At 37.7% G+C, this 11,686-nt stretch overlaps 1 long non-coding RNA gene across 1 annotated transcript in view; it reads right to left on the bottom strand.

Annotated features, from left to right (window-relative positions):
* Nucleotides 1-373: 373 nt before the first annotated feature.
* LOC148127227 (uncharacterized) overlaps nucleotides 374-11,686 on the bottom strand; it is a 51,302-nt gene continuing 39,989 nt past the window's right edge. Inside the window, exon 3 of the long non-coding RNA XR_015741471.1 lies at nucleotides 374-900. This is a non-coding gene — a long non-coding RNA (uncharacterized LOC148127227). The remainder of the gene's footprint in view (nucleotides 901-11,686) is intronic.

Raw genomic sequence — 11,686 nt, 5'->3', positions numbered from 1 at the left:
GAACATAGCAGCACACCAATCATGGTAGATCAATGTCCTACCACATGCCATCATGCAGAGGCAGCTTTTTCAGTGGCTGCTGCTTGTTTATTATAATTTAATACAGCCACCCACTCCAGATGACTCTGGACAGCTGTTAACACCAGAGTGAGGCCTCACAACCACATGACTTAGGAATTATGATGCTTACTTCACAGCTTGGAAATTACTCATTTTTTTTCACTTTTTCACTCTAAAGTGTGATTATACTATCCATGCCATTAAAATGAGTTAATGGTAACATGTTGGGAAAAAGAGATGCATTTTTGCCCATTTCCTAAGGTCTGCAGCACTTTGGGACAAGAAAGTGTTTAAACCTTGCCTTTTACTCCTTGTTCTCAAGATTTTGAGGCCGACAGAAGCAAAGATTCCAATGGATCATCTTAAACCTCTTTTGCAGAATTAGGCAATGGAAAAAATGAAAACACGTGCCCAGTGGCTTTGTTGCCCAGAAGTATGCTTCCTGAATTAATATCTGTGGTTGACCTCAACCCCTGATGATTTAGGTACCAGGCTTATGGATAGACAGGAAGAGCTGTTGGAACAAACTTCAGTCACATTTTATTTTCCTCCCCACATTTTTTAACAATCTTGCATCAGGAAGTTATTGGAAAGTCTGACCTTGTATTATTTTGTAAATCTTCAGTTGACCTGACAATGGAAGTGCTTCAGGAAGGAAGTTGGGTTTCATTCTGGTGATCAATGAGGCTGCTTTTAACAGCCCCACAACAGTAACAAAAGTTTATTCTTTGCAGACGGCAGGCAACAAATAGTTGGGGTGGATGGAAGAGACTCTCCAAGGATCTTCTGTTTGTTTTGAAGGGTAGCAACTCTTTTTCATCTGCCTGGGCATGGCTGCTTCTACATATGGAAATAAAAAGATAAATCAAAAAATACTGTACTCAATTATCTCCCCACAAAGGGATCTGAATCATTAAATTGGTGCTTCTTGGTCTTCCTTCTGTTTGGGGGAAATGTGATGCCTCATATGAAACAGGTTCATTTCAAAAAGAATAAAATAACAAAAGACAAAGACCAGAATAAGTGTCCCATTGCATTCTCTGCAGGCCCAGCTGTAACCCATAGCTCTCCCTCTCAGGGTGCGTATAACCAACAGCCTTCCTCTTCTCCTGAAGTGTTCCAGTTAGGTAAACAAATGGTACTTAACTGCTTAAAAGCTGAACATAACTCAGCCAGGTATGCAGAGATGATGGATGAGGAACAACAGCTGCCCAGAAGCAAAGTCAAGATTGCTTATAATACTTACTGCAAATATGGCAGTCCATAATAGTGTTGTTTCAACAAAGGACTCTGAGGGACAGGCAAGATGCAAAAAAATAAGAATGACAGAAACAAATAGAATTAGAAAAATTAAACAGTCCTTTATAGCATACTGATGGATTCTTCAAAAGCAAGGAAAGGGAATATATTTCAAATATGCATGTATGGATATGGATATATGGATGGATATATGTGTATGTATATATGCATATGTATAATATACACATACATACATACATATATACATACGACTGTCTAGATAAAATAAAATTCATTTGGGGTGAATTCTCCTTGCTTATTGATATTGAGCCAACTCTAATGGTGTGGTATCTGCATTTAGATGACATGTCAACTCAGATGCTTACGGAAGTTGAGTCGCTCAAAATAGAAGTATACATTCTTTGTATATATTTAATTCAAAGCACATAGTAATAAGACTTCAGAGAACCAGTCTCCTTGTGCAGAGTTCAAAGTGGTTAAATTTTTAATCACCCTTTGTTGCCATGGCCTGCATATCAAGCCACTAATAAAATCAGTGGTGTAGAAATACTTATGTGGAAAAAAAATTAGCAAGCTATTGGCATCATGATATGTTTTTCTCCAGCCTGTTTCGGGCACTCAGTCTTGGTTTACCATGTTGGTGGGAATTCTGTGGATTACAATCCAAACACATTTGGAGAACACCATCTTGGGAAGGCAACTGTAATATTTTAAGGCCCAATATCGAATAATGTTCTGGATTGTTCTTGTCTCAAATGCATAAACTGCCATTTCCAGAGAATGAAATGCTAAGAAAGCAACAGGATTTAGATGAAGTTAAATGTACAAATTCTAGCCAAGATAGATCACATGTATTAGATAGAATAAGACATTCTATCTTATGGGAATGAAAATCAATATTTGACCTCAAGCAACCTATGAACCTAATACTTTTAATGTACCAGTCAAAAGGAAACTTTCAGGAGCATTTACTTTAGAAATTCTCCCTGTATCTAAACATTTGAACATGCTCTGTGTGATTCTTAAGTCTATTATTCAAACATTACAGTCCTTATTTGACTGAAAAGGAACTTGCCTTATGGTATAATCATAAATTTTTGGTTTATCTAAAAATAAGAATCAGTGTTTCTAAGTCATATAAGCAAATTTTTAAACTAAAAGAAGAGGTTAACTCTTCAGGTTTTAACTCACATTTCACATTAGAGGTTCAAATTTAAAAATTCACATTCAAAAGTTGATTGAGGAAACTGATAAAATAATCCAAAGTATATAATTATTTCTATTTAAATTCTTCTCATATAGATGTTATATGTGTATATATATATATATATATATATATATATATATATATATATATATATATATATATATATATATTTTCATTTATATTTTCAATAGACAACCACTTGGTGGATTGGCAGTTCAAAGGCCACAGAAAGTGACAGTCCTCAGAAATACATGTTGAAAAAAAACCAAATAAAGCATGTTTTAAAACAAACAGTACACACCTCTGAAACAGGGTTTTCCTTTCATCTCTTCTAATATCCTTGAACACTTCTCCAATAGTTACTTATTTATGTTACTCTATGCATCTGTTCAATACCTTTTGTTGTATCACTGTGTTTCCATTTTGTTATTATTAGCAATCACTCAGAAGTCATAAATCCAACATGAGGATATATGAAATCACAAACCTGCCACATTCAACAATATGGCGGCAATAGGAAATAAATTCAGAGTAAAATCAATCATCGTTGTCATAATTCTGAGGAAGCATTGTGAAAAAAGAGATGCAAACACTTGTACACGTGGTCATGGCTGTTTCACCTCTCTTAAACAGTAATGTAAAAAATAATATAGTGGCAGAAGTATCTGTGAGCATTATTAGTATTTAGTTGACCTAAAATATAAAAACATACTGCCTTAAGGTTTAGAATATTATTATATACATATATGAGTGACACTTTAGGCAAACTTTCTAGCATACATGATAACATCTGATATCAGGGACTAAGTTAAACTGTCTAAAATATCAGTTGGTTGTTCCAGTTCAAGTCTGAAATATCTCAGCTCTGCTATCATCATCGTAAAAACACCATTAACATCAATATTTCATAATCCAAATATAAAACCAGTCTTAGGTCTCAGGCATCTCCAATACAAAATGCAAAGGAAATCCAATATGTTTATTTGAAATATGTGTCACCTATTCTGAGATCTTACATTCAGACATGCCATTACTTTGTGGGTGGCTCCATTCTTTTACATGTCCTTCCATTGTTCGTGATGTCAAATACATGACATGGAATTGACTCAGAGCAAACAATGCTGAAATGTTGATCCATTTTTACACATAATTATCAGACATCTTCCAGCAGTGCTTGCAATATTCTCATCCATTTACAGCTAATCCTCCTCTGCATTTGCAATTTACCAAATGCTGCTCCTGTGAGAAAACTTTTTTAAAAATGCAAATACCTTACCAGTAGAAAAAAAGGGCTTTTATTCTTTCTTTCCTAGGTAGGTAAAACAAGGAAATAACCAGTCTGATAATTAAGAAGCAAACATTTCAATGCTGAAAAGAAATGAAGAATAGCAATATATGATAAATATTGGATATAGTTATATGAGACTAAGGTACAGTGAAGCCAATGCCAAATAAAAAATTGGAACAGACAGTAACTAAATAATTAATAAAGAGCCCAATTCTTTCAGTCTCACTGTGACATACAAAAAATAGGAAATTCCGAAAAATTTCGTCTCCAGGCCAGGGATCAGATATGGATGGAATGCATGCCGATTGTGACATACAGAACAGTGTGAGAGTTTTACATGTCAATTCAAGGGTTCTCAATCTTGACAACTTTTAGCAGTATGGACTTCAACTTTTAGGATTCCCCAGCCAACAATCTCCAGGAGTGCTTCTTGTATATTAACTCCAATTTTGATGGGTACCCATAGGAAAAATTATAGCGAAAGTTGAAGTCCCTGATGTTTTGCAGGCTTTGATACTCTGATCAAATGCATATATCCACCTCCCCGCATTTGCTTCCATAGGAATATATCTTTATAAAAGTCCATTTCAAAATATGGTTCCCAAGTAACTGAATATTAGCTACTGCAGTATAATGGTCACGGTATTGGACAAGGATCAAATTCAAGTCCACACTCAGTCCTAAACATTTATTGGCCAGTTACAGGGTTTTGGATCAAACAAATATCCATCCATCCATCCATCCATCCATTCCTTTTTAATGCAAACAACATAAAGCAAAGCCCCGAAAAAAAATAAGTAATAGTGAGCAAAAGAAATGACAAGAAATAAGATAAAAGAAAATAGAACTAGTTTCAAGTGGTACATAATCTGTATAAATAAATTATTCTTTATAGCGACACTATTTATACCTCTACCCTTGTAAGCCAGCCTTGCTTTCAGTATGCCCATGGACCAATTCATGCACTGCCTTTAGTTCTTTCTTTAGCTTCTCTCTTCTCTTCTTATGACCTCCCTCAAATACTACAACTGTCAATCTTCCTCTCCCTCTTGATCTATTCACTTTTCCCTGGTTTCCTTGGCGATTATATCTTCATTCTTTCTATTTTTGACCAAACTATCACAATATATACTTCTTTTATACTGGTCATCATTTTTGTTTCCAATCCACATTCAATAGAAGATAATAAATAGGTAGCTCAAGGAATTCTTAGTGGTCTTTGAACTTGCAGATGTTTTATTACACAACTTGGTAACATCATCAGCACATCATTAGCACTAATGATGTTACCTACAGTAGTTGGATAATGAAACATCTGCAAGCAAACAACCAAGCTCAGAAAGCACCAAAAATCCCACAATCCACATTCATTCACAATCCATTCATCCTTGACTCTTCCCCCTTTCTTGTTTTATCACATGCATTTCCTATGTCCTCGTTGCTATAATTTAGTGTTGCTTTTTCTGGCCTATGGTATTTTTCATCCATCTAATAAAAGAGGCCAGAAGTATGCTCTTAAGCACAATAATGTTCACTTATTTCCACCCAGAAACAGACCTTTCTACATCTTCATGTTTTGCCACCAATTTCCCCACTTTTAATAAACATTTTCCAACAGGGTCTCAAACCTGTAACTTGCAGGTCAAGGGGAGGGGGGAGGAGCACCACCTAACATTTATTGCCGCCAGCTGTGACTCCCACAGCTGATATCTGGTACCCTTTATTTTTGAGTGACTTTTGTACATATAAAAACCCTTCAGCATTGTGGCTTTCAAGCATATGAACTGTCCTCAAATGACTTTTGACACAATTTGCGTATGAGTCCTCTCTTTTATGAGGCACACAAATTCACCTCTATGCTGTAATGTTTCACCGCTGATGTGTAACTTGCAATCCTTTGCTCTATTTTCCTTGTCAGGTTTAGCTACCTTGGTCTTCAGTGCTCAGATCTCTACACTTTGTTGCATCCTTCAGTCCAAGTAACATAAAATATTTTGCTTTATGAATATAGCTTCACAATTTAACCAAATCCTGGGAAAAAAATAATAAATGCAGATGCACCCATTTAATATGCCAATAGGTGGCCCTTGGTATATGAGGTCATTTTGCAGTAATATAATCATAATTCCCTCCCCCCCCATATTGTACAGTAGAAAATATTTTCTTTTCTTGAGCAGAAAGCAACTCTAAGTCTCAACTCTAATCTACCTTTAGCAAAACAGCAGAAAATATAATTGTTTTAAACACTGGTTTTTATTCATTTTTTAAGAGGAGAGCTTAGAATCCTAAAAGGAAAACCACACTTGTCTGAAATGTCTGTGGTGTAAAGGAATAGACTTATTTCAAAATAAGCCAAAATTCCATAGAAGAGGTCTATAACCTTTAATTTCTAATGATCAGGAATAACATTGTAATCCTTTACAAGTCTACTTAAAACTAAAAAGTGAGTTTGTATCCTAAGAGCACAGAATACATTTCCTTCCCTGAATGCTATGTAATTCTACTATACTCTTTTTAGCAAGGGATCAGGCCTATATAGGTAGTCTTCAACTTAAACCATTCACTTAGAGACCATTCTAAATTACAACAGCACTGGAAAAAAGTGAGTTTTGAACATTTTTCACAGTTACAACCATTGAGGCTGTCGACACTGTGGACACATGATCAAACTTTGGAGGCTTAGCAACTGGCATGTATTTATGACAGTTTCAGTGTCCCAGGGTCATGTGACTTTCTCAGTAGTGGGATTCAGCCGGCTCACACCAGTTCATGTGAACCAGTTGTTAAATTACCCATTCCCGCTATAAAAGTGGATCCTGGGCTCTGTGCTGCACTGCAATGGAGAAACAAGCAACAGAGCGGCCGGCGTGAGGGAATGAGGAGGCCACTTTCCCTCTTTCTTTTCCCTGATCCTCCTCCTTCCCTCATGCTGGCTGCGCCATTTCCCATTTCTGCACTGCAGTGCAGTGCCCAGGATCCACTTTGATAGCAGGGAGGGGAGTAATTTAACAACTGGTTCTCCCAAGGTCAGTTTGGCTGTGGAGGGAGGCTCATCCCACATGTGCGGTGGAATTGGAAGATGGGGATGGGCCATACCTCCCATGACAGTCAACCTGACCCTGGGCGAATCGGTTGTTGAATTATTTGAATCCCACTAATGGACCTTCTGTCAAGTGAAGTCAGTGGGGAAGCCAGATTCACTTAAAAACCATGTAATTAATTTAATAACTGCAATGATTCACTTAACAACTATGGCAAAACGGTTGCAAAATGGGGCAAAATTCACTTAACAACTGCTTTGGCTTAGCCACAGAAATTTTGGGGTCAATTGTGGTCATAAGTCCATGGCTAGCTGTATTATCTGAATGGTTTTCTTTTGAGAACATGAGGATGCTTGGAGCATCTAATCTGTTCTGCAGCCTTGTTGTTATTATATCAATAATGGCTTTTCAAATGACCACAACTTTAGGTTTGTACTTTATAATTAACTGCTTGCTTCTCTTTATAGTGTCATGTAAACTTAAGCATAAGCTATTATTCAAGTTTTGCACACTCGTGGTAATCCCTAGATTTGAAAGCTTTTGAAAACTCAGAAGTAAAAAAGGAAGTGGCAAGAAAAACTCCAATCAGCCCAGTAACTATTGTTGAGTCACTGGGAGTTGGGTGGCAAGTACAGTAAACATAATATATCATGGTTGGTTGTATAGTCAGTCAGATGTTTAGATTGGATTTCACATTTTTATCCACCTATCTACTATTTCCTAAGAACCTGGGACAACTTGGGACAGGCAGACGTTGTTTGATGGTGTTTGATGGTGTTAAAAGTATTTATTTGGAACAGTTGCATCCAACTGTAGCTAGGATGCCACTGTTCTAAATAAAGCTGACATTTGCAATTGACTGATGGTGATTTTGTCATTGTTGATGGTGTTCAAGTGGTTTGTTCCCAGTTGTCTTGGGAATAGGCTGTAAAAAGAGAATATGGGAGATTTGTACTTTCAGATTTGCAAGATTCTATTAATGTAACTTTACAATAAAGTACAATTAACTCATCAGGTTGTTTCCTGTCTGTTTACCTGGGAGGACGAACACCAATCTTGCAAGCCTGAAAGTACAAACCTCCCACCTTCTCTTTTTGCAGCCTGATCAATTAAGGTGGATCCTTCCTAAATTTCCTTCTCTGACCACTAATCTGCTGCAGGCTCCTTCCTTTCTGTCTGATCATTCCTTAGGGAACATCTCTTCCTCAAGGTCATGCTCACATACTATTATATTTTGCCAGCATGCAATCCTTTTCCAGAGACCTAAGCCTTTGCATACTATTCCCAAAGTAGGATAATTTGAACCTGGTCATTTGTGCCCTGTGTGTGAACTCTGAAATGATTTGGATGTGATGAATGAGCCAGAATGGGTGAGACCAAGCACAAGTAGCTTATTTCAGGAACTGGGTAGTTTGTTGCCATGTTTGGCTGCTGCCCCCTAAAATAACGCTGTCTATGTCTATAATAAAGATTGGACCTGATTCAATCTGGATTGATTTGCTTGCATTTGATCCATTTGCTTGCTTTCATGGATACAGTGTGCTCAATGCTCAGTATATTACAAATAGTAGCATGCTGCTACGCCTGAAATCTGGCAAGGCATGAATTCAATCAGCTTGTTATTGAAAGGTGCTTTAGCTTTCAAAATTGTCAAGATTGACTTTTCACCCCGTGAAATGAATACACAGAACACCCAAAGAGATCCCCTTCCCTTCCTGTTTTGGCTGGGCTATTTGTATGCACTGGAATATGAGTTGGCTGGAAATGTAGAGAAAACAAAGGAAGGCTACAATCATAACTTAGGGAATTACCAACAAAATCACTACAGTCAATCTTGTTAAGGTTTCATTAACATGCCTTTGCTTTTCTTGTCACACTTTATGTATGCAGGTCCGTGGTGGCACAGACTGGAGGAGCCCTCAGCCAAGAGTGGCTCTCCAGAGCCATACCCATTGAAGGCTTTCCCTTCCTGTCCCCCTGGTTTCACACTTTTGTACTGTGTGAAAATATGTGCATCTGACATTTTGAAATACCTTTAAGTAAATGTTTGACGATGGGGTACCAGATTTCCCATTATTTGTTACTCTAGTTTGATGTTATTTATGGCCTTGTTTTAATTTATATAGTTAATTCCTGGAGTTATGGTGATATTAGAATGAGAGGCAGAGAGGAAGAGGAGGAGAGGAAAGCACAAGAAGGAGAAGGAGAGGGAGAGGAGAGAGATGGCCTGTCTTTTACTATGAACAATTTTTTGCCTCCTTGTGTCCTTATGCCAGGTAATTTTTTACTTCTTGCCAGCACAATGAGCTCATCCGTCCTCACTAGTCAGGTTCTGAGTAATGGGATGCCAATAAGGGAGCTGAACAGCTTTTACAATGGCTTTTTGCACTGGCCACTAGCAGATTTTTGCTTCCTCTTTTTCTGCCATAGTAGCAGTGACTTTGTAGTGCAGCTTGACTCACAGTGTAACCTTCCCTCATCTACCAAAGCCATTGCAGGGGGCAGGGTATTTGATTTTTGGCTCAGAGAAGAACGTTTTGAATGAACAGGAGTCAAAGATCATCTTCAATCGTTACAGAAACTGAAGGAGCTGCATTCTTACATGAAAACTACTGAGTTCCCCTTTATGAATTCTGGCCATAGAAGTACTGATGAACACAGACATGTTCATGGTGGCAGATTCTCCTGAGAAGGCTAAGAAAACATGCCTTGGGTGTGATAGAACTAGGAAAGGTTCATTATTGCTTCTGGAGCTGCTATGACCTCAGCCACGTGACACTGCCTCTGGGCTTCCATGTGAGGCTGTGCCTCACAGCTCCCAATCATTCCATTCAGACACGCCCTCTCTCTCACTTTAATTTTGGTGAAGGCATCGTCTCCAGCCAACAGTAGTCTTGCACTAGTGCCACTGCACCTTTCGACCTCCCCAAAGTCACATCTCAAAGTCATAAAATGGCTTGATCACATACTGTCTAAGAGGATATGCACTGTCCCCATTGATAAGCAGTGGATGCTTGTGGGGCTTTCAGGGAGAAATTGACCAGAGTCCATAACTGAATGGACTGCAGTTTCCCTCATAGCTAATGATGAATTCAACTGTACCCCATTTCAGTGTCAATGAAGCATCCATTCTGATCCACCATATTCTGGAGTAGCAGAATAATGAATTCTATTCACTGGATGCAATACTGTAGGAGACCATTACAGCATATTTTTACTTGAAGTCAAAAGAGTCATCAAACTATATGTACCAATAATAACTCCCCAAACCAGAAAAAGCAAATTACCCAAAACAATAAGGAAGCTTCAATCCAAAAAGAAATCACTTTGGTGGAAAAACAAATCTGGTCACGTTGCTAACTTCAAAAGCCAATACAAAAAATTATGTCACCAGATAAAAACTGAATGCACCAATTATCACATTAAACAAGAAGAAAACTTTCTACGCACCAATTCCACCCATGCTTTCTACAATTTTGTAAACAACAAACTAAAAGACTCAAGGTTCATCCCACCCCTGAAAGGACCTAATGGTTAAGATTGCAATGATGACACTATTAAAGCCAACCTCTTTAACACATTCTTTGGCTCAGTATTTGTAAACAGCAATGGATCATGCCCAGTATTTCCTAGTCAAACCACAGACAACTACAATGATCTAATACATATCGATTTTACAGAGGACAATGTTGAAAAAGCACTACGCAATCTAAAACCATCTCTATCTATTGGACCAGACAGAATATGTGCCTACTTCTTATAAAAGCTATCCACTGCCATAGCAGAACATCTAAGCATAATCTTTGAAAAATCTTCCAGGACCAGCTCCTTGCCTAACCTATGATCACAAGCCACGGTCATCCCCATCTTCAAAAAGGACAACCCAGCCTAGCTGAAAATTACAGACCAATCTCTTTATGCTGCGTCACCTGTAAACTCATGGAATCAATTATTAACCAATCCATCATCCTCCACTTAGAAACAAACAACCTACTCTCTAATAAACAATTTGGTTTTAGGAAAAAAACTATCCTGTAATCTGCAACTCTTACACTGTAAAAACATATGGACTACACAACTCGATCAGGGCAAAGCAATAGATGCAATCTACATAGACTTCTGTAAAGCCTTTGATTCAGTGGTACACAACAAACTACTCCTAAAACTAAAATCTTATGGTATCTCCAGACACCTGCATAACTGGATAGAAGCATTCCTGTTAAACAGACAACAAATGCTCAAAATTGGGAGCGTCCTATCAAATTCTGTACCTGTCAACACTGGTGTCCCCCAAGGCAGTGTTCTAGGACCAACTCTTTTCATACTCTACATAAATGACCTCTGTGATCATATTCTTTTCGCTGATGATGTAAAGCTATTCAACACCACAGACAATACTGCTCCCCTTCAAAAAGACTTTGACTATGTATCAGAATGGTCAAACAAATGGCAACTTCAAATCTCAACAAATCAATGCTCTGTCCTACATATTGGCAAAAAAAAATCAGAAAATAAAATACAGGCTGAATAGCCAAGACCTTGTTGATGATCCAAACTCTGTCAAGGATCTTGGAGTACTCATCTCAAATGACCTAAGTGCTAGAGCCCACTGTAACTACATAGCCAAAAAGGCATTAAGAATTGTTAACCTAATCTTACGTAGCTTTTTCTCTGGTAATATTACACTACTAACTAGAGCATACAAAACATTTGCTAGACCAATACTCAAATACATCTCATCAGTCTGGAACCCACATTATGTATCTGATATTAACACAGTTGAAAAGTCCAGAAATATTTCGCAAGAAGAGTTCTCCACTCCTCTACTCA

This window comes from Pseudonaja textilis, chromosome 2, assembly GCF_049901715.1.
Source record: "Pseudonaja textilis isolate UNSWEBS1 chromosome 2, rPseTex1.2, whole genome shotgun sequence".
Lineage (NCBI taxonomy): Eukaryota > Metazoa > Chordata > Lepidosauria > Squamata > Elapidae > Pseudonaja > Pseudonaja textilis.
Note: the sequence above shows the minus strand (reverse complement) of the source record. Positions and strands in the feature narration are given on the sequence as shown.